This window comes from Mobula birostris, chromosome 13 (assembly GCF_030028105.1).
Source record: "Mobula birostris isolate sMobBir1 chromosome 13, sMobBir1.hap1, whole genome shotgun sequence".
NCBI lineage: Eukaryota > Metazoa > Chordata > Chondrichthyes > Myliobatiformes > Myliobatidae > Mobula > Mobula birostris.
In genome coordinates, this window is record NC_092382.1 from 92,855,401 (window position 1) to 92,876,208 (window position 20,808).

At 45.3% G+C, this 20,808-nt stretch overlaps 1 long non-coding RNA gene across 3 annotated transcripts; it reads left to right on the plus strand.

Moving 5' to 3' along the window:
- The first annotated feature begins 4,417 nt into the window (after nt 1-4,417).
- On the plus strand, nt 4,418-17,492 carry LOC140207746 (uncharacterized). Of its 3 annotated transcripts, none has more exons than XR_011888639.1 (4): nt 4,418-4,523; nt 9,887-9,963; nt 14,451-14,657; nt 17,153-17,492. It is a non-coding gene; the product is annotated as an uncharacterized lncRNA (long non-coding RNA). The 3 variants fall into 3 exon arrangements; XR_011888640.1 differs by lacking the exon at nt 4,418-4,523 and adding an exon at nt 8,427-8,503; XR_011888638.1 differs by lacking the exons at nt 4,418-4,523; nt 9,887-9,963 and adding an exon at nt 11,661-11,753.
- The last annotated feature ends 3,316 nt before the right edge of the window (nt 17,493-20,808 follow it).

The window sequence follows — 20,808 nt, forward strand, 5'->3', positions numbered from 1 at the left end:
CCATTCAATAAGATTCATGGCTGATCTATCCATAAACTCAGCTCCATCTACCTGCCTTTTCCCCATAACCCTTAATTCCCTACTATGTAAAAACCTATCTAACTGTATCTTAAATATATTTAGTGGGGAAGCCTCAACTGCTTCCCTGTGCAGAGAATTCCACAGATTCACCACTCTTTGGGAAAAACAGTTATTCCTCATCTCCATCCTAAATCTTCTCCCCTGAATCTTGAGGCAATGTCCCCGAGTTCTAGTCTCACCTACCAATGGAAACTACTTTCCTACTTTTATTTTATCTATCCCTTTTAAAATTTTGTATGTTTCTATAAGATCCCCTCTCATTCTTCTGAATTCCAGAGAGTATAGTCCCAGACGACTCAATCGCTCCTCATAGGTTAACCCCTTCATCTCTGGAATCAACCTGGTGAACCTCCTCTGCACTGCCTCCAAAGCCAGTACATTTGCCTTCTTAATAACTTGTTATATCTGCAAGCTAACTTTTTGCGATTCATGAACAAGCACTCCCAAGTTCCTCTACACAGCAGCATGCTGCAACCTTTCACCATTTAAATAATAATCTGCTCTTCTATTACTCCTTCCAAAGTGGATGATCTCGCATTTACCAAAATTGTATTCCATTTGCCATCATTCCAGCACTGACCCCTGCAGCACCCCACTCACCACTGACTGCCAGCTGGAGAAACACCCATCTATGCAATGGTGAAAAAAAACGGTTGCCCAAAATAAGGGATATGTCGGGAAAAAAAAATATTTCTGGCCCCTCTAAGGCAACCAAGCACAAGTTATATAAGCAGCTGCATCCAAAATTTAAAACAACTGAACCCAGGTCCACCAGTTCCTCCTTAAAATGCGGAGACATTTGCAATTTTCCGTTGCTCCAGAAACATTCCAGGAGCTAGTGATTCTTGAAAGATCAATAGTAATTCCTATACAATTTCTTATTTGCACTTTCAGAATGCTGTGGTGTTGTCCATCTAGTCTAGGTGACAGATCTCTCAACTTCCCAAGCACCTACATAGTAATAGCAACTACACTGTCTTCTGCCCCCCGGCACTCTCAAAGTTCTGGTGTACTGCTCGCGTGAAGACTGACACAAAATACTCATTAAGTTCATCCATCATTTCTCTGTACCACATTATTACCTCTCCAGCATTATTTTCTAGCCATCCAATATCCACTCTTACCTTTCTTTTACCCTTTACATATCTGAGAAACTCTTTTAGTATCCTCTTCAATATTATTGGAAAGCTTACCTTCATATTTCATCTTTCTCTAATTTTTTTAGTTGCCTTCTGTTGATTTTTAAAACTTTTCCAATCCTTGAACTTCCCACTAATTTTTGTTCTACTATATGACCTGTCTTTTGCTTTTACTCTGTCTTTAACTTCTCTTACCTGCCACGGTTGCCTCATGCTCCCTCTACAATATCATTTCATCTTTGTGATGTATGTATACTGCACCTTCTGAATTGCCCCCAGAAACACATGTTCCCTGCATGACCATGTAGTCTCTCCCTGGTTCTCTCTTTCCTCCTACATTACTAATGCTTGCAGGAATGGTTGAAGAACTGGTCACCGTAAATTACCTGAACTGTAGGGAATTGGGAAAAAGAAGCAAAGGTACTTTGAACAGCATATGTATGAGGGACAAAAATTTGTGGAGTTGAAGGGAAATAATGATGGGGGAATGAGATTGATGTGATTGTTCCACTCAGAGCAGAGCTGGCATGCAATGTGATAATGGTCTCTCCCATCTTCTGAATATAATCTGGGAGGGTTCTGTGACTGACCTTAGAGATGGAGGAATTACCTATTTGGTTTACACTCTTCCTCGCTGGAGGCTGAATCTCAGGTAATTGGTGCCTACAGATCTGTGGTGTTGGGTGGGGATAGCAAAGGCTGAATGATCAGTGAATATTACAGGAAAACGGGTCATCATTCTGTCCCTCAGTTGCAGACTCCACCACTGGTGATCCGTGTGGAAATCATACCATCCTGGATCAGCCCTGGAGGAGCTCGAATTGCCTTGAAACTCAGTGCAGTGGTCGGTGGATGGATGACGGACACCTTACAGAAGGATGGTACAGATTTAGCAGGTGAGGTTCCTGAGGCTCAGCAGCTGCTGCTGCTATTTACATCTCCTGGGTTCCCGGTTACACCGGAATGGGATGCTGTCAGTGAATTCCCCATCTTCTTCCTGGCTACTCCCATATTCCCAGTATGAGCTGGCAATATAGATTGCCCAGTAAATTCCCTGGCCTAAGCAAACGTATTGGGTGACAGGGTGGAGATACGTCTCTAGCCAACCTGCAGGTGACCCTTGGTGAAGGTGTAGCACCTACTTATCCCCCCCCCATCCCCCATCGATCAGAGTGATGTGAAGCCATGGGAGCAGGTGGTAGACAGTCGTATGAGAGTTGGTGCAGATCACAAGCCCTGGTTATATGACAATTGATGCCAGACAATCTCTGAAGACTATTGATAACAGCTGGGGGTCACCCGTCTTGTAAGGACACTGGCCAGGAGAAGGCAATGGCAAACAAGTTTTGTAGAAAAATTTGCCAAGAACAATCAAGGAATCGGCCATGTCATACGAGACGGTACATAATAATAATAAAAACAGCAGATGTAAATTAACCACAGATGTGTCTGTGGATATTTGTTGGGGAGAAGAGGTGGTGAATGATGCTGAAAGGATCGGTCCCCAAGGGTACAGTCCGAACCTCATGGGCCGAATTGTTTCCTTCTGCTATTTAGTACGTACATGAATGAGGATAAGATGTGACAGAATGAGTCGTGCAGAGAGGCGAGGAATGTCACCTCTTTGTGGGGGGGCAGGGTGTGGTACAAAGAAGAGGAAACTCCTTCACTCATCTGTGGGGAAATGGTTATTCACACAATAATTTGGACGGGGCAGAGGACAAACAGAGTTCCCTGTGATCTGACCAGAACTGGACAATGTCTGGATATTATAGGCCACAGTTCCTGGTCTGGGACTGACTCTCTGCTCATTGTTTCAGTCATGGCAATGTGAAGATTCCCGAGACTGCGGTTCCGTTCTATCACTGCTCTGCATGGAGTCCAGGCTGGTTGAAAGGTAGGTTTACAAGAATTTACCACAGTTATTATTGAGTCGGGCAGGATTGACAATCTCGTCTCTAATGACTCAGAGAGCTACATTGGCTGGAGTCTGGTCTTTAGTTGTCTGCAGCTGGGTAAGCAGCAACCTCATGTGCTGACACTGACGTGGATACGGGCTCACTGAGGGGTGTTCCTCACAGTTACTCAGTCTTCACTCCAGTCACGGATCTTCATCGAGTCCAGAGGAGGAGCGGGTTTGCTGACCCTCTTGCGGTTTAAGTATAGCACAGCTTCAAAGTTCATCTTTGGGTAAGAGTTCTCTTTTTCCCGTCACGCCGCTGGTGTTTGGGGCAGCAATGAAGGCCCTCCATCGCCTCACATAGGATTCTTCCATTACAGTTTTGTTTCACCAGTCAGGGTTTGAGCCCTGAGCTGTAGCCCCCCGACCCTGGAGGATTGATAGACCACTCTTAGTCTGGCCTCCACCCTTTCACCTGTCAGGCGTGGGTGACCCTGTTGTTGTTCAACCATTAAATTGAGTCCGACTCTTCACTAGAGGGTCCAGAGGGATTTCATGCAAAGATACGGAAGTGGATGGCCAGGCCTTTTTCCCACACAGATACTGCTGCTGCCCAGGTTGGGACCCGGCTGGGTTTGAACTCAGGACTGTCTGCCTTGAAGCCCAGTGCTGATGTCACTGCACCACCAGCCGGCCCCGCAGACTCGATGCGCCAAATAGCCCAGTTCTGCTCCAATATCTTATGGTCTTTTGGAGAGGGATTCCCCATGGACACTGATCATTAAGACCACAATAAGACCATAAGACGTGGGAGCAGAATTTGGCCGTTTGGCTCATCGGGTCTGCTGCACCTTTCAACCATGGCTGATCCTTTTTGTCCCCCTCCTCAGCCTCTCTCCCTGGCCTTCATCCCATAACCTTTGATGTCGTGTCCAATCAAGAACCTACCAATCTCTGCCTTAATACACCCAATGACCTGGTCTCCGCAGCTGCCTGATGAGGCATCTCTGGTGTCCAGCTTGGGAGCCCCTGTCCAAGGACTTGACCAACATGAAATGACCTCTGGATGCATGGATCGTGGGGAGGGGAGTGAGAGCTTTTGACTGAGGCTGGACTGGGTCCCGGGCTGCGAACCAGCATTGTGTTACAGTAGGAAATCACCTCACTTCCTGCTGTACTGTGGGAGCAGGTTCATTTCACAGTGTTTGTAAACCTCATTCCAGGTTCCCATCCTGACGTGGGAGCAGGCGAAGTGACCAGAACCATCTGTTTCAACTGGGTTAAAGGCAACCCGCAGGGACTCACTTACACCGAGAAAATGGAAATCAGGATCAAAAACTGCACAACTTACTTTGTCTACAAACTGAAGCCGACACCTGGATTTTATAGTGTGTATTGTACAGGTATGCTTCTCTTCAAATTGGGTCTGTACATCTGTGTGCCTGTGTGAAGCCAGGTGAATTTCTGGGGTATTCAACAGTCAGAGCAGCCTGAAGTTTCCAATTGGCCATCAGTGATCAGCTGACTTAGTTTCCCCGGACCTCCATACTGTGTCTGAACAATGAAAGGAAGCATTCCATAAGCCACCTTATCAACCTGTGTAGCCACTTTCAAGGAGTTGTGAGACCAGATCCCAAGATCTCTCTGCTGTCCTTTGCTTTTTCAGTTTGTCTGAAAGTTTCAGGTATTGAAACCTTGTGAAACTTTAAATCAAGCTGAGTTACAACAGCTTCATTGAACTGTGTTTAACACAGTTAAAAGCCACCAAGCTCTCCAGTCAGAGAACGTCAAAGGTGGATGACTATGAAGAGGCTGGGAATTTGTCCTGATATCCAATATACACTACCAGCTGAACTAGGAGAGGTCGGCTGTTCCCGTCAGGGCTTCCCGCATTGCAACACAAAACCTGAATGCAGGTCTTGTTTTCTGGTGTGGAAGATCACAGACAGAGTGAACACACAGAATGGGAGCTGAGCAGAGGCTGTTCCTTGACTTTAGTGGACACCACAAGACCGTAAGATATGCAGCAGAGACAGGCCATTTGGCCCATCGAGTCTACTCTGCCATTTCATCATGGCTGATCCATTTCCCTCTCAGCCCCAATCTCATGCCCTGACTAATCCATAATCCATAATCCATCAGCCTCTGCTTTAAATACAGCCAAAGACTTGACCTCTAGAGCTGCCTGTGGCAACGAATTCCACAGATTCATCACCCTCTAGGGTAAAGAAATTCCTGCTCATCTCCATTCTAAATGGACATGTTGTATTTGTATTTATTTTATTTTATTTTATTTCTAGTGTCCATGGGAGTAAACATCTTTCTGTAGTGTCTCCGTAGCAATGTACAAGCAATAAAGAAGGGAAACGTGGGTGGATATTATCCAAACACTAGGATTGTATACCTCAAACAAGAGACAATCTGCAGATGCTGCAAATCCAAGCAACACGCACAAAATGCTGGAGGAACTCAGCAGGCCAGGCACCGTCTCGGACTGAGATCCTTTGGCAGGTCTGGAGAAAAACCAATGCGTAGAAGATTTAAAAGTGGAGGGGAGAGTGAAGTACAAGGTGAAAGGTGAAACCGGGAGGGGGTGAGGGAGGGGTGAAGTAAAGAGCTGGGAGGTTGATTAGTGAAAGAGATACAGGGCTGGAGAAGGGGGAGTCTGATAGCAGAGGACAGAAGGCCATGGAGGAAAGAAAAGGAGAGAGGCAATGGACAGACAAGGAGAGAGAGAGAGAAAGGGGATGGGGTATATGTCGGCTGTACTTTTTTCCATAGATGCTGCCTGGCCTGCTGAGTTCCTCCAGCATTTTGTGAAAATCATATACCTAATTGTTTTGCATTACCCATATGTACAGTCAGATACACAATCAGATCAATGTATAATCACATCAATATAAAGTCAGACACACAATGAGATCAATGTGCAGTCAGATGGAGTCTGGATTACTGGAACTAAGAAAGTTTTATTAAAGAAATAAGCAACACAGTACTCTAATAGTAAGGATATAAATGCAACAGGTTAGCACTGAATAAACACACATGTACACAGAACTAGGATAATAGGATCAATCTAGCTCTATCGCAGTCTAGGGGTAAAATGTTCAATCACAAGTGACAGAGTTCAGTTTACTTCAGTTCGCAGTAATCGCTGTTGTGCCATTGAAGAGAGAGAGAGAGAGAGAGAGAGAACAAATGAATATTCAAATCGGATTCCAAACAGACCTTCGATATTCCTCGCAGTCAGCTTTCGGGCGAGCCCTTTGTAATGTTTCCTGAGGTCACCGACTGTGACCCCACCGTTCCAGATGCGATCGTTCCTCTGCAGTGAACCCGGCACCCAGGCAAGGGTGGACACACACACCAGGTTCCCGCCGACCGTATCTTTCCACCCTGTACGTCTATGGCTGGTTCCGCGACCAGACCTCCAAAAACTCCCACCGACTTGTGGGGGACACACCGCTTCCAGGGTCTCGTTACCTCGTGGTGTCGTGCGTGGTGTCTGTTGCCTTAGTGAACCTGTCCCTTTTTATGTGTTGGGGTATCACCTGTCCATCACTTCAAACAGTTCAGGTTCAAAGCAAACTGGTCTTGACAATACTCAGACCGGTGTCTCCTTCCGTTAATCTCTCTCGTCTCTTCATTAGCATTTCCAAATGCTGCTCCATTGTCTTACTTATCTCTCTCCCGAAGACAGATGGCAGATCAACTGATGATCCCACTGGTGATAGCACAGGACAGTTAACATCTTAGTCTATGTGTACTTTTGTAACCCTCTTTTGTCACACCCCTCCCCTTTAAGGATTTTTACCGGGGTAAAAATTACAAGCATGAATACATTATTAGATACACACAAATATACAATCTTCATCAGCTATTTGGCTAATACAGAGAATTTTAAATTGTCAACACCTTGACAGACAGTCAGCAATCACATTTTCTGTTCCTTTTATATGTGTTATTTTAATAATCCTCTCAAACCAGGCTCCAACTTAGCAGACCGAAAGCACTAATGAATTGTGATCAGAGTAACTTCTCAGTGGTTTTCGCCTCGGACACAGATAACAAGGGTTGTCCCGTACCAACTTAGCATTCTTTGGCAAGGGCTTAGTAAGTGGGTGGGTACTATCCGCAAAGTGGTTTTTTTTCTGCAAAACTTCCGACAGTACCCCACCATCTCCAAGAACCTTCTCAGCGCTGTCTTGTCTGTCGGGGTGGGGACTTCAGAGATAGCCCGCACCTTAGCTTGCATCGGAGCCAGCTGCCCCTGTGTTACCACAATTCCCAGATAAGTGACTTTTCCGTGGCCGAATTCACTTTTTGCGAGGTTCACTGTCAGGCTGGCTACAGCTCCTCCCACGTGTTACTCCAGACCACTACATCGCCAATATACACTTCAGTGTTCTTTAGCCTGTTTGTCACTGAATTAATCATTCTATAGGGGTGTTGCTCACTAGGCTGACCTGATGTGACAACAGCCCCATGTCCCAGCTCTTTGCATCGCCTCAGGACGTCTGGACCTACGTGACCGTGCCATTTAATTAGCTTTATCAATGGCCCGCGGGGGTTCGGTGAGAGACCTTATCAGCAAAACGGGTCAAAACAATAGACATCTCCCATCTGGTCGGCACCACACTTACCTTTTCAAAATGGGTCCTCGCTTTATCAGGTGACACCCTGGCCTCATTGATTTTCATGATATCACCAGCTAGATCTGTTTTCTGATCGTGGTGAGCTTTTAACATGCTAATAGCCTCTAACTGTGTCAACTCACGTCTGCAATAGTCAATAACATCCTTCCTCCTGTGCAGCCAGTAAACCGCTTTCATGGTTCCGCCGACTGTTTCCCTCCCCCCAAAATGTCCACCGAGGGGTATCTTGTGGGTCAGGTTAAGAATCTCATCCCCATAAGTTTTTGGCACCATCCCCCATTCCTCATCTGCGGGTACGGTACTTGGTCTCCCTTTCTTCCTTAGCACTCCCTCCTCCACACAATAGCCTACTGGCTCCCTTTTCAATTCTGCTTCAGAGAGAGCTGTCTCAGCCAAAACCATCAGCTCCTCGTCTCGCTCCTGCGCCTGCACAAATTCCTTCCTGGCTAATGCTAAGTCTGCCTCAGCTCCCTCGCTTCCTCCTGTTTCACTGCACTCCTTCTTTTCGGTTTCTACCTCCTCCTGGTACAAGGCTGGTAGAAACGTCTCAGCTAAATTTACTTTGGCAGTCTTTCCAGACATACGCTGAGCTGCTGCGCAAACAGAATGAACCTGTGAGTCCATGGGCGGGGCCTCAATGCTGGCAGGCTGACCTGTCAATCTCACTGCTGAGAACACAATTCCCTCGGCGAGGTCATTACCGAGCAAGACTTCCACGCCTTTCATCGGTAATTCGGACGTCACCCCGATCGTGACTAGTCCAGAGACCAAGTTGCTTTGTAGGTGTATCTGGTGCAAAGGGACTGACTCTGTCCCTTGTCCAATGCCTTTTATGACCCTGACTTTCCCAGTCTCGGTCTCTGAACTAAAGTCTAACACACCCTTTAATATCAATGACTGACACGCTCCCGTGTCTCTCCAGATCCGTACTGGAACTGGGTTTAACCCCTCCTTCACTGACACCAATCCGGCCGAGATAAACCTCTCCCGCCCTTCCTGGACTTTGGCAGACCTTTCCTCTCCTAACGGTTTGTTTACCAGCTCAATGCAGCCAGTCGAAATCGCTGTTTTTCCTTTCCCCGTCTCCTTCTTTGGGGCAAAGCACCTGGACGTAAAGTGTCCGACTTTCCCACAATTATAACAGACGACCCCAGGAGACTTCCTACCAGACTGCTCCAGGTCTACCTTATCCTTCTCACTAGTCCCCGGCTTACTTACTGACTTTTCTGGCGGACTCTCCCCGCCATCCTGACTACCCTTCTGGTAGCCTTTACTCGGGGCAAACTTCATTTTATGCGTCAACGCGTACTCATCTGCTAACTTAGCAGTTGCGGCTAATGTGGCTGCCTCTTTCTCATCTAGGTAGGGTCTCATCCCTTCTGGGACACAACCTTTAAACTGCTCAAACAGGATCAGCTGTAGCAGTCTGTCATAATCCCCATTTACCCCCTTCGAGGCGCACCAACGCTCACAATATGTCTGCATCTCATGGGCAAACTCCAAATACGTGCGGTCCCACTGCTTCCTCGCATTCCGGAACCTCTGCCGGTATGCCTCTGGGACCAACTCATAAATCCTGAGGATGGCCTCTTTCACCACCTCATATCTCTGGGCATCTTCCGCGGACAAAGCTGAGTAAGCTTGTTGGGCTTTTCCTTTAAGTACACTCTGAAGCAAAACAGCCCACTTATCCCTCGGCCAGTCCTGACTTGCAGCAACTTTTTCGAAATGGAGAAAGTACCGATCCACATCGGTATCGTCAAATGGGGGAACCAGCCTAACCTCCTGGGTCACCCTGAACCCTCCACCTTGGTTCGGCATGGGCCCCTGCTCTGCCATCATCTTTAACCTCTCCAGCTCAAATTCCCTTTCCCTCTGCCTCTCTTCTCGCTCCAACTGCCTCTCTCTTTCTTGCCGTTCTAACTGTTTCTCTTTCTCTTCGTGTTCTGGCTGCCGTACCCGGAACTTGTGCTCGAGTCTCAGTTTTTCGAGCTGCACCTGTACTGCGTCTCCACCAGGTTTTCCAAGCAGACAGCGTGCGGATGGGGTTCAATTCTCTCAGTGAATTTGCTGCCTCAGTTTAGGAGCCTGTTCTCCAATTGTTATTTCAGTTCCGGCAGATGGAAAATTCCCGAGGTTGTGGCTTCACAGGATTGCTGTTGTGGGAAGAGCCCAGGCTGGTTAGAAGGTAGGCCCAGAGTCCACAACAGTGGGGCTCATTTTTTTTGGGGGGGGAGGGTCAGACTGATGCCAGGTCTCTGCACAAGGCCCTACAGCGTGGGCACTGACCCAAACTCCCTGAAAGAGGCTTCCCACCGTCACTGACACCACACACCAGCCCTGATTCGTCATGGAGTCTGGCAGTGAAGTGCCATGTTCCTGGCAATGGTGCTGTGGGTCTGGCCTGCATCCAACGGGTTCCTCATTCGGCTGTGAACTCCCTTCCGTGAACTTCAGTTCCAAATGCTATTTGCTTACTTTTATTGCTTCTGCGATTTGTTTTTTTCTGCACATTGGATGGTTGATGTTTCCTTTTTAATGGGTTCTATTGTTTCTTGTTTTGCGGCTGCCTGTAAGGAAACAAATGTTATGGTTTATACAGTGTGCATATTTTGATAATTAATGTACTTTGATCTTTGAACTTTGATATCGTTCCGGATCAGACCCAGGAAAGGTTCTGTACCCACATTGGTTCCGTGGAGGAGCAGTGCCCAAGCAGCCCAGCCGGTCTCAGGGCACCCAGAGCTCCTGAACTAACCCAGTTATGTTGTTTCTAATTCAAATTGTACTAATCCATTTTCTCGTTGCTGATTACCTGTATTTCCTAAATTTGTGTGTCACAATTAATTTTTATGTTAAATTTATATTTAAATTGTTCAAGATTGTTCACTTTGATTAATCTTAAACTGTTATCCCAAGTACCAAATCATATATATTTATAATATGTGCAGTAAATACGATTAGGTTGTGTTGTAAGTAAAAATCATTTTTATGAGCAACTAGACAACGGGCTGACCCATTGGGGCACCCTTTGAGAGAAGGGTAGTGCAGTCTGATGTGACCAGAATGAACATTAAATTTTCCTGAATGCTATTGGTATCGCTTTGCTTTGGAAACTGAAGTAGAAAACCTCAGTTTATTAAAGAAGAATGATGTGTAGCAAAGCAAATATAGCTGCTCCTCATTTAACAAAGGACACTTTTGATAGCATTATTTCTGGTTTATCTTCCATCCTTGTGCCTCTCGTGTCATTCTGGAGACATACAGCCCTTTCATCCCCTGTCTCTTTATCTCTTCTGCTGTTTGTTATTTGTCTCTGACCCTGGAGACGTACATGCCTCTCCTTCTCTGTCTCTTCTTCTCTCATCTTTTTTTGTCCTGACTCTTTGATCCTGAAGTCGTGCAGCCCTGGCCTCATCCGATTCTTGTTCTCTCCCTCTCCTTGCCGCTTCCCGACAACGTTTGGCATCATCTCTTGACCATAATGTCCCCGTTCCCTTTCCACTCGGCATAATTAGGCAGACCATTTTTTTTTTACCCTGATGCTGGATAGAAGATACGAAGTAATAACATCAAAGGATGCTGATTATTCTTGATGATGTGATTGGCGCTCTCCTAAATGTACGTGATATAGTCACTGCTGTCTTTTGACTGCAGCAAAGGGTTTTATGGGTGACTCGAAGTACGTCATTACAATAAGATTTAATTATCTCTTATTGATGGGTGGCAGTTAGATCTGTCCCAATCCTGCACATGCTGATGCTGGGGATTAGCAGAATGTGACTCCTTGAAATACAGCTGCCCTGCCCTTTTGCTCCAGTAGGTGTCGCTGCTGAGGCTGGCCATGCGCATGCGTTGGGCTGTCGCGTCCGGATTTCCATGATGGCCGATTGGGTCTCGGGTTAAAAGGGAGCCTGTTTATTTTGGCGAATGAGCAATTTTATACGAATATATAACCCTGAACTTTGCCTGCATTCTGTAAGTTCATGCATTTTAATTCGATTTAACCAAAAAAAGTGCTGCTGTCATGCACCATTTGCACTAATTGGAGATGACAAACAGACAGACAGAGCATGAGAGTTTCACTTCATCTCTGCACCGGAAGAAATATCGAGAGGTTGTAAAACAAGGTCAAGTCCCACAATATATAAAAGTTGCTGGTGAATGCAGCAGGCCAGGCTGCATCTGTTGGAAGAGGTACTGTCAATGTTTCGGGCCGAGACCCTTTGTCAGAACTAACTGAAAGAAGAGCTAGTAAGAGATTACTCTTACTAGAAACCTCTTACTAGCTCTTCTTTCAGTTAGTCCTAATGAAGGGTCTCGGCCCGAAACGTCGACTGTACCTCTTCCAATATATGCTGCCTGGCCTGCTGCATTCACCAGCAACTTTTATGTGTGTTGCTTGAAATTCCAGCATCTTCAGATTTCCTCATGTTCAAGTCCCTCAATATTCAGTTGTCACAAAACCTTTATAGCTGTGCTTCACCACAATGATTTACAGACCAGCGAATGTCTCTGAGTATCAGTGAGTCTCAATAGTCTTTGACTTTCTTATCTGCTTAGCCTAGGTAGTGGCTTTGTCGTCTCCAATTAACTCCTCAATCACACTTTATTTACTTGTGCACAAGAACAGCCTGGCCCCCTGGCACCCCCCCACTGTTCTGAAGTTTGAACACGGAAATGACGTTTCCATACAGAATTTCACCAGTGGCTCCAGATATTGACCAATTGGTTACATTGCATTTGTTCAAACTCTGTATTTGCATGATGAATCAGTAATAACACTCAATAATACTGATATTAATAATCAATATAATCTAACATTAAAGGCCATTAATACTCAGAATTAGTGAAATACAGGAAATGACCAGTATTAACTGTTACCCTAGAATCCTGGTAATGCCAATGTTTTCAGTTCCCTCCTGTACAAAGGGAAGCTATTCTCTTCAAAGCCTTCTCTTCAGAGACCTATCTTGCTGAGATCTATTACACAAAATCCCACCTTATCCTCCATTGGAGCCACACTTTAACTTCCTGTAATTGCCTGCCCCCATTCACCATTTATCCATTGCTATTACCCACTCTCATCTTATCTCCTTACCTGCCCATCATCTCCCTGTGGTGCTCCTCCCTCTTCTCTGTTTTCCATGGCCTTTGGTCCTCTCTTATCAGATTCCCCCTTCTCCAGCCCTTTGTCTTTCACCAATCAACTGCCTGGCTCTTTACTTCACCCCTCCCTGCTCCCAGTTTCACCTATAACCTACCACCTTGTACTCCCCTCCCCCCACCTTATTGCTCTGACTTCTCATCTTTTTTTTCCAGTCCTCATGAAGGGTCTCAAGCCAAGTTGTTGACTGTTTACTCTTTTCCACGGATGCTGCCTGGTCTGCTGAGTTCTCCAGCATTTTGTGCGTGTTGTGTCAACTATCCTTGCCTGGAGACTACCTTAACCCTTGCCTTGCTGCGTCCTCCATTGCTTCACTGACTGTCAGTGTAAACCTGGACAAACACAAGGCCTTAGCAGAGGGGGTCAACTTTAGAGGGCAAATCAATCGTGTTTATTTTGGTATTATGGTTAACTCTAATCAGTGTTGAACGTGTCAACGTCTCTCTGAGAAACAATATTTTATTTGAAGTGTTGTGATCATTTGGCCTGGTGGTGCAGCTTCACCAGCTGTCTAATGTGCATCAGGGTGAGGCTGGAGTTTCTTGTTCAAGTCCTGGGCCCACAGGCTCTCACCTCATCTCAGGGACCTGGATCGTAGCAGAGAGTTTGGTTTGCAGGGTGGGGTGGGGTTGAATGCAGTGACTAGCCATTGACAGAGGCCAGACCAGATCATGTGTGAGTCTGAAACGCCGGGTTAGAATGACCCAAATTCACTTTCCCTGTGTGGCTGGGTACAGTTTGCTTATGTTTGCCTTCCAGTGGGATGCAGAGCCAACAAAAGGAGTCATTGTTTTTAAACAATCACAAGCTGAATATTCAGAATGACTTCAGGTAGTGCAGGTCTACTCCATCAGCGTATTGGTCCTTGGTGGAGGACCTGGACTTGTCAGGGTCCGTGTTGCTGCCTGCTGCAGAAGCCGCCACAGTTGATGTGCGAAGGTGGTGTGCAGTCTAACAGCCTGTGATTGGGTTCCAGTCATTTCTCTTATGATTGCAAGGTCCTGTTCGACATTGGGTTCCAGCCATTTCTCTTATGATCGCAAGGTCCTATTGGACATTGGTAATATGGAATGCTGAAAGTCTGGTTCACTGGTTTATTGGTGGGATCCTCTGTAGTAAGGACTGGGCATTATGCCATGGTGTCTCCTGTTTGCAGCCGTCCAGGAGAGAGGCATCAGAGATGGTGTGATGTGGCAGCCATGCTGGCATCAGTGCTGCCCTCCAGTGGCCACTCAGTAGGTCAGCTGGACTGGGTTCAACTGCATGTTGCTGCCGGCTTCCTCTTGCCAACACATTCATGGGCTCGGAAATGGACTATATTATATTTTTGTGTGATTATATGTTTAACTGCTATCTGATGTATGTTATATATGTGCCTTAAGCTGTGCATGAGTGTTGGCAATGTGTTTTGCACCTTGGCCCTGGAGTAACACGGTTTTGTTTGGCTGTATTCATGGCTATTCATGTACGGTTGAATGATAGTTAAACTTGTATAAACCTTATTCCAGGTTCACATCCCACTGTGACAGAGGGGGAGGTGATGAGGAGGGTTTGCTTCATCAAGAATGGAAACGACTTAACTGCACCTGGCATGATTACAAAGCCCGCAAGTCAAAGCAACACCACTTGCCTGGATATTAAGGTCAAAAATTGCATTGGCTACCTTGTGTATCTGCTGAAGCCGACACCTACTGATCACACTGTGTACTGTACAGGTATGTCACTGCTCCCATTCACACAGAGGTGTAAGGGGTGAGGGGTTATTCCGGGATAACCTGAGTCATCTATACCTGTAGTGGAACCTGCCCCAAACGTCCCTCGGAAGCAAACTGCCCAGCTTGTGGTTTTGAACCTACTACTGTAATTGCTTGTCTGCCCGTGTGGCTAGATCCTTACAATTTACACTGTCATGATTTTATACATGCTAGTCCCTGTTTAAATATTACACCTCTATGCAAGAGAGAGCTTCCTTGTACATGGATTCTGCACGTTCTGTTTTTCCATCGCATCTTTTCTTTAGTGCAGTGACTGGTATAGTTCCAACATGAACACTGAACTCTTGCATTGTGTGCATGTCCTGTCAGAATCAGAATCCGGTTTATTACCACCGGCATGTGTCGTGAAACTTGTCAACTTAGCAGCAGCAGTTCAATGCACTACATGATAATTTCAAAAGCAAAAAATAAATCAATCAGTTACAGTGGTATATATATATATATGCATATTAAATAGATTAAAAATAGTGTAAAAATAGAAATAATATACATTAAAAAAATGAGGTTGTGTTCATGGGTTCAAAGTCCATTTAGGAATTGGATGACAGAGGGGAAGAAGCTGTTCCTGAATCACTGAGTGTGTGCCTTCAGGAACTGACAGAGGCCATTTCTCCTGCTGTGTTGATGCTAACCTTCAGTGTTCTGCCCTCTCTCCCCCTTGCTGATTTCTACAACGATTTATTTTTCATACATTCCCATGACATCCCCTGTAGCTGTTTCTCATCAGCATAGAACGATGGGTAATTTACAATATCCTCTTCAACCGCTTGCCGTTCATTGGGACATGAGAGGAAACAGAACACTGGGGGTGGGGGAAAGTGGGGTGTCTGCAGATTCCCAGATCATCAGTGACAGCAGTCAAGGGGAATTCTGAGCAACAACTCTTGGAGCTGCCAAGACAGCAGGATTAAATGTATTCAAGATTCCTCTGTCCCTCTTGCTGTGCTTCAGTTATCCCATGTGGCCTCACCTTGTATGGACATCCCTGTACTGATTTCATCAGATTTCTCCAGAAATATTTCTGTTTGCTGCTCTCGTTCCCATCTAATCTTTCCACAGCAGTTTCCTGCAGACCTTTCTTCTTCAGAACGAAGAACTTTGTCGGCATCGGAAAACCTGCAAGCTGCATTTTTCACATTAAAGGCATGAATTGCAGAGGGCTAGCCAGTTCCTCAGCCTTGCCGAACACCAGCTAAAGCATCCTTTCATTCATATACACTCTTGAGAAATGCTAATCTTCTTTCATGAGCTGCGGTTTTTTATTGTGCCATTTTCCCTCGGATTCCACGGACTTTAAGCTTTTCAATCAGTCAGAATCTGTGTCAGCAACAACCCACCCAATTGCCTTTCTCAAAAGACAATCAGTGAGTATTGCTGAGGATAACATGCCTTTGTAGATTTGTGTTGACCGCCTTTGATAAACCTGCACCCCCCACTGAATCATTCAATCATTTCAGTCACAGTACCCCATCTGTTCCCACCCGGTTCCCCGTTATCATTTCAGTTCCCACCCAGTTCCCTGTTATCATGCTAGTATCATACCCTATCCTCATGTCATATTTTATCATCCTGAGCACTGGAAAACAGAGCTTGCCCTGTTTCCCCTCTTGCCTCATTTAAAGGACAGGGTGGACTTTGTGCTGGTCTAGCAGGTTTCTAACATGAAGATCCTGCAAGTCTTGGTGTGTCCTCACCTTCATTGAGCAGAGCTGCTCAAAACACCATGAAACAGGAGGCTGAAGGCACACACTCAATGATTCAGAAATAGCTTCTTCCCTTTGCCTTCAGATTTCTGAATGGACATTGAACACATGAACCCCATCTCACTACTATGTTCTCTCTGTCTTTGTACTACAGGTTTAATTTAACTTTTGAAGCATATTTACCGCAATTTTATTATGTGTTGCAGCAGAAGTAGAAGGGTGGGTTAGTAAGTTTGCTGATGACACAAAGTCTGGGGGTGTTGTCAATAGTGTGGAGGGCTGTCAGAGGTTACAGTGGGACATTGATAGGATGATAAAACCAGGCTGAGAAGTGGCAGATGGAGTTCAACCCAGATAAGTGTGAGATTGTTCATTTTGGGAGGCCAAATTTTAAGACAGAATATAATATTAATGGTAAGACGGTTGGCAATGTGGAGGATCTGAGAGATCTTGGGTGGTGGTGGTGGAATCGGATGCAATAGGGTCTTTTAATAGCCTCTTAGATAGGTACATAGATCTTAGGAAAATAGAGGGCTATGTGCTAGGGGAATTCTAGGCAGTTTCTGGAGTGGGTTGCATGGTCAGCACAACATTGTGGGCTGAAGGGCCTGTAATGTGCTGTAGATTTCTATGTTCTATACTGGAGCCACATAACAAATTTCATGTCAATCAGGTACATTTATCATCAAAGAATGTATAAATTGTACAACCTTGATATTTGTTTGCTCATAGGTAGCCATAAAGCAAGAATTCTGAAAGAACCCAATTAAAAAAAAATAAAGGACCAACACCCGATGTGCAAGAGGGAAAAAAGCACAAATGATGCAAACAACTAAAGTGAACAACAACATTCCAAACCAACACCAATGCACTGTGGACATAACAAATTTCACAACAGACTGTATCCAGTGATATTAAACCTGATTCTGAGTCTATAATTTCAGCTTGAAGATCCTTCACCAGTTTTACATTAGCACTTTTTACCCATCCCCATTGTACACAGAGATGGATGCGAAGAAGTGGTTGAGGTGTTGTCACGAACCCTGTGATGGGAATAAAGAACCAGCAGAGATGGAAAACACTTTGGAGTCCAGTATTGCTATAAACTAATAATATTTATCATTAACTACGCAATACAGTAATATAAATGTAGATAAATCAAACAGGTTAGCAATGATTACATAAACGTAAGTGTGGAATATATATGTATGAAAAACCAAGCTTCTTTAAGTCTAGGGGTAAAAAGATAGTCTTACGATGATGAGTAAAGTTCAGTCGTGGTATTGAGTTGAGTAGTGATGGAGAGGGAGAGATGGAGAGATTTGAGTCTTCAGGTGAGCTGATGCCGTCGATCTTCTCGTTGTCCTTCAGAATCCTTTAAAAGTCACCGACTGTGACTTTAACCAGGGGGACCGGTTTTCTTTGGTGGAACTATCACCCAGGCGAGGGTGGACACATGGACAACTCCCCACCAGTCAACCCCTTTTACTCCTTCCACTGCAAGAGCGATTGGATCGATCCGCCCGGTCGATCCTCCAAACCCACTTTCTCTGCAGGCACAACACTGCTCATTCAGTGTCCAGATCATGTGTCTGAGGTCTGTATCATCTGACCTCCCATTTATTTCACCAGGCTGAGCATCACCTGTCATTCAAATAATCCCTCCCTCCTTTGTCTGTGAAGAAATGCAAGCAGACAACCTGCTCTTGGTCACCATAGCAACTTTCAAGCTGCTCAGTGCTGTCTCCAAACCCAACTCAGTAGAAATCCAAGGTTACTTCCAGTGCCTAAAGTGACAGTCCAACCGTTAATCTTCATGTCTCTCTCTCTCTTTTCAAAAGCAACATATCGGCGGTAAATAACAATAACTCTCTCTCCCTCTGTCTCTCTCTCTCTCTCTCTCTCTCTGTCTCTTCAAAAGCACAGTTAATAGGGGTACTCCAGGATCTCCTCACAGTGTTTAGTTATATCTCATCACCTCCACTGATGGTTACTCACAGGAACCAAATCCAACATCAAAAGGTTCATTTGATTTTAACTGGAAGTGCTTTCCTGCAAGCTTTGCTATCCCAGTTTCAATTTTAGCCCCACTCCTCCTCCCATCTGGTCATCACCTTTTAGTACGTGTCCTTAGCCACCTCCTTATTGCTTGGTCTACAGGGCATTGGTTAAAGTACGTGGGCATTGGGCTTTGTGCCTGTTTTCAATTGGGATGTCTCTCTCTTTGCATTTCAGAATCTCATCTTTCAATAACTTTGACTGCTCTCAATTTCCTTCATCACTGGATCCAGTCCCATTTTGATCATTTCTGAAATACCCTCTCCAGTTTAATCCATCCTCTGCACAATATATTAGATCTGTTTCACACAGTTCATCTTTGAAGGGTCGGACCAAAACCACCACCTCTCCTGCTGGGCTTGCCACATGCTGATTAAATCACAGTCCAAGCCTTGTCTCATTTTCTACCCTTTCTTCTGTTCTGACACAATCAGTTACAGGATGATCGAAATCCACAGCCATCATTCACTTGGCACTTTTACACAGCATAGGATGTCTGAACATGTGTGTAAAGCAACACACACACGCACAGACAGACAGACAGACAGACACACACACACACACACACACACACACAAATACAGACACACACATGCACAGACACACAATGTTGCAGGAAATCAGCAGGTCAGGCAGCATCTGTGGAAATGAATAAACAGTCAACATTTTGGGCCGAGGCCCTTCTTGAGCACTGAAAAGGAAGGGGGAGACACACCAGAATAAAAGAGTTGGGTGGGGGAGTGGAAGGAGGCTAACTAGAAGGTGATAGGTGAAACCAGATGGGTAGGAAGGATAAAGGGCTGGAGGGGAAGGAATCTGACAGGTGAATTTACTGACATCTATCTGAGATAGCTCTGCCCTGGAAATGGGCTCCGTCGTATTTATCCTGTCTCTGAAACTCACCATTTTGTAGTAGTTTTGGTCACCAGAGCATGGGAAAAATACCAGGGTGATGCAATAGCGGATTACCAGGTTGGAGTGTTTCAGATATGATGAGAGAGTGGAGAGGTTAGACATGTTCTTCAGATTGATCCCTGGGATGGCAGGACTTTCATATGATGAAAAACTGGATCAACTAGGCTTATACTCGTTGGAATTTAGAAGATTGAGGGGGGATCTTATTGAAACATATAAAATCCTAAAGGGATTGGACAGGCTAGATGCAGGAAGATTTTTCCCAATATTGGGGAAGTCCAGAACGAGGGGTCACAGTTTGAGGATAAAAGGGAAGCCTTTTAGGACCGAGATGAGGAAAAACTTCTTCACACAGACAGTGGTGAATCTGTGAAATTCTCTGCCACAGGAAACAGTTGAGGCCAGTTCATTGGCTATATTTAAGAGGGAGTTAGATATGGCCCTTGTGGCTAAAAGGATCAGGGGGTATGGAGGGAAGGCTGGTACAGGGTTCTGAGTTGGATGATCAGCCATGATCATACTGAATGGTGGTGCAGTCTCGAAGGGCCGAATGGCCTACTCCTGCACCTATTTTTTATGTTTCCGGAGTAAAGGGGGTGAAACAGGCATGTCATATTGGTGTATAAAATAGAAGGGTTCCAAGACGGTAGGCTGCAAGAAACCTTTTCCATATCGGTGATACGGAATTGGTGGCTTTGTTTCAAAGTTTACGGACAATACGATGATAGGTGGAGGAATGGGTAGTTTTGAGGAAGTAGAGAGACTACAGAACACTTAGACCAATCCGGAGAATGGGCAAAGAACTGACAGATTGAATACAGTGTTTAGAAGTGTATGGTCATGCACTTTGCTTGAAGAAATGAAAGGTTAATATATTTCTTAAATTGAGAGAAAATTCAAACACCTGAGATACAAGGGGACTTGGGAGTCATTGTGCATGATTCTATAAAGGTTAATTTTCAGATTGAGTCAGTGGTGAGGAAGACAAATGTGATGTTAGCATTCATTTCAAGAGGACTAGAATATAAAAGCAAGGATGTAATGTTGAGGCGTCATAGAGTATTGTGAGCAGGTTTGGGCTGCTTAGCTTAGGAAGGATGTGCTGAAACAGGAGAGGGTTCAAAAGAAATTCATGAAAATGATTCCAGGATTGAACAGCTTGTCATATGAAGAGCGTTCGATAGCTCTGGGCCTGTATTCACTAGAATTCAGAAGATAAGGGGTGATCTCATTGAAACCCAACAAATTTTGAATGGCCTTGATAGAGTGGGTGTGGAGAGGATGTTTTCTCTGGTGGGAGAGTCTAAGACCAGAGGACAGCCTCAGAATAGCGTCCTTTTCGAACAGAGGCGTGGAGGAATTTCTTCAGCCAGAGAGTATGAATCTGTAGAATTTGTTGCCACAGGCGGCTGTGA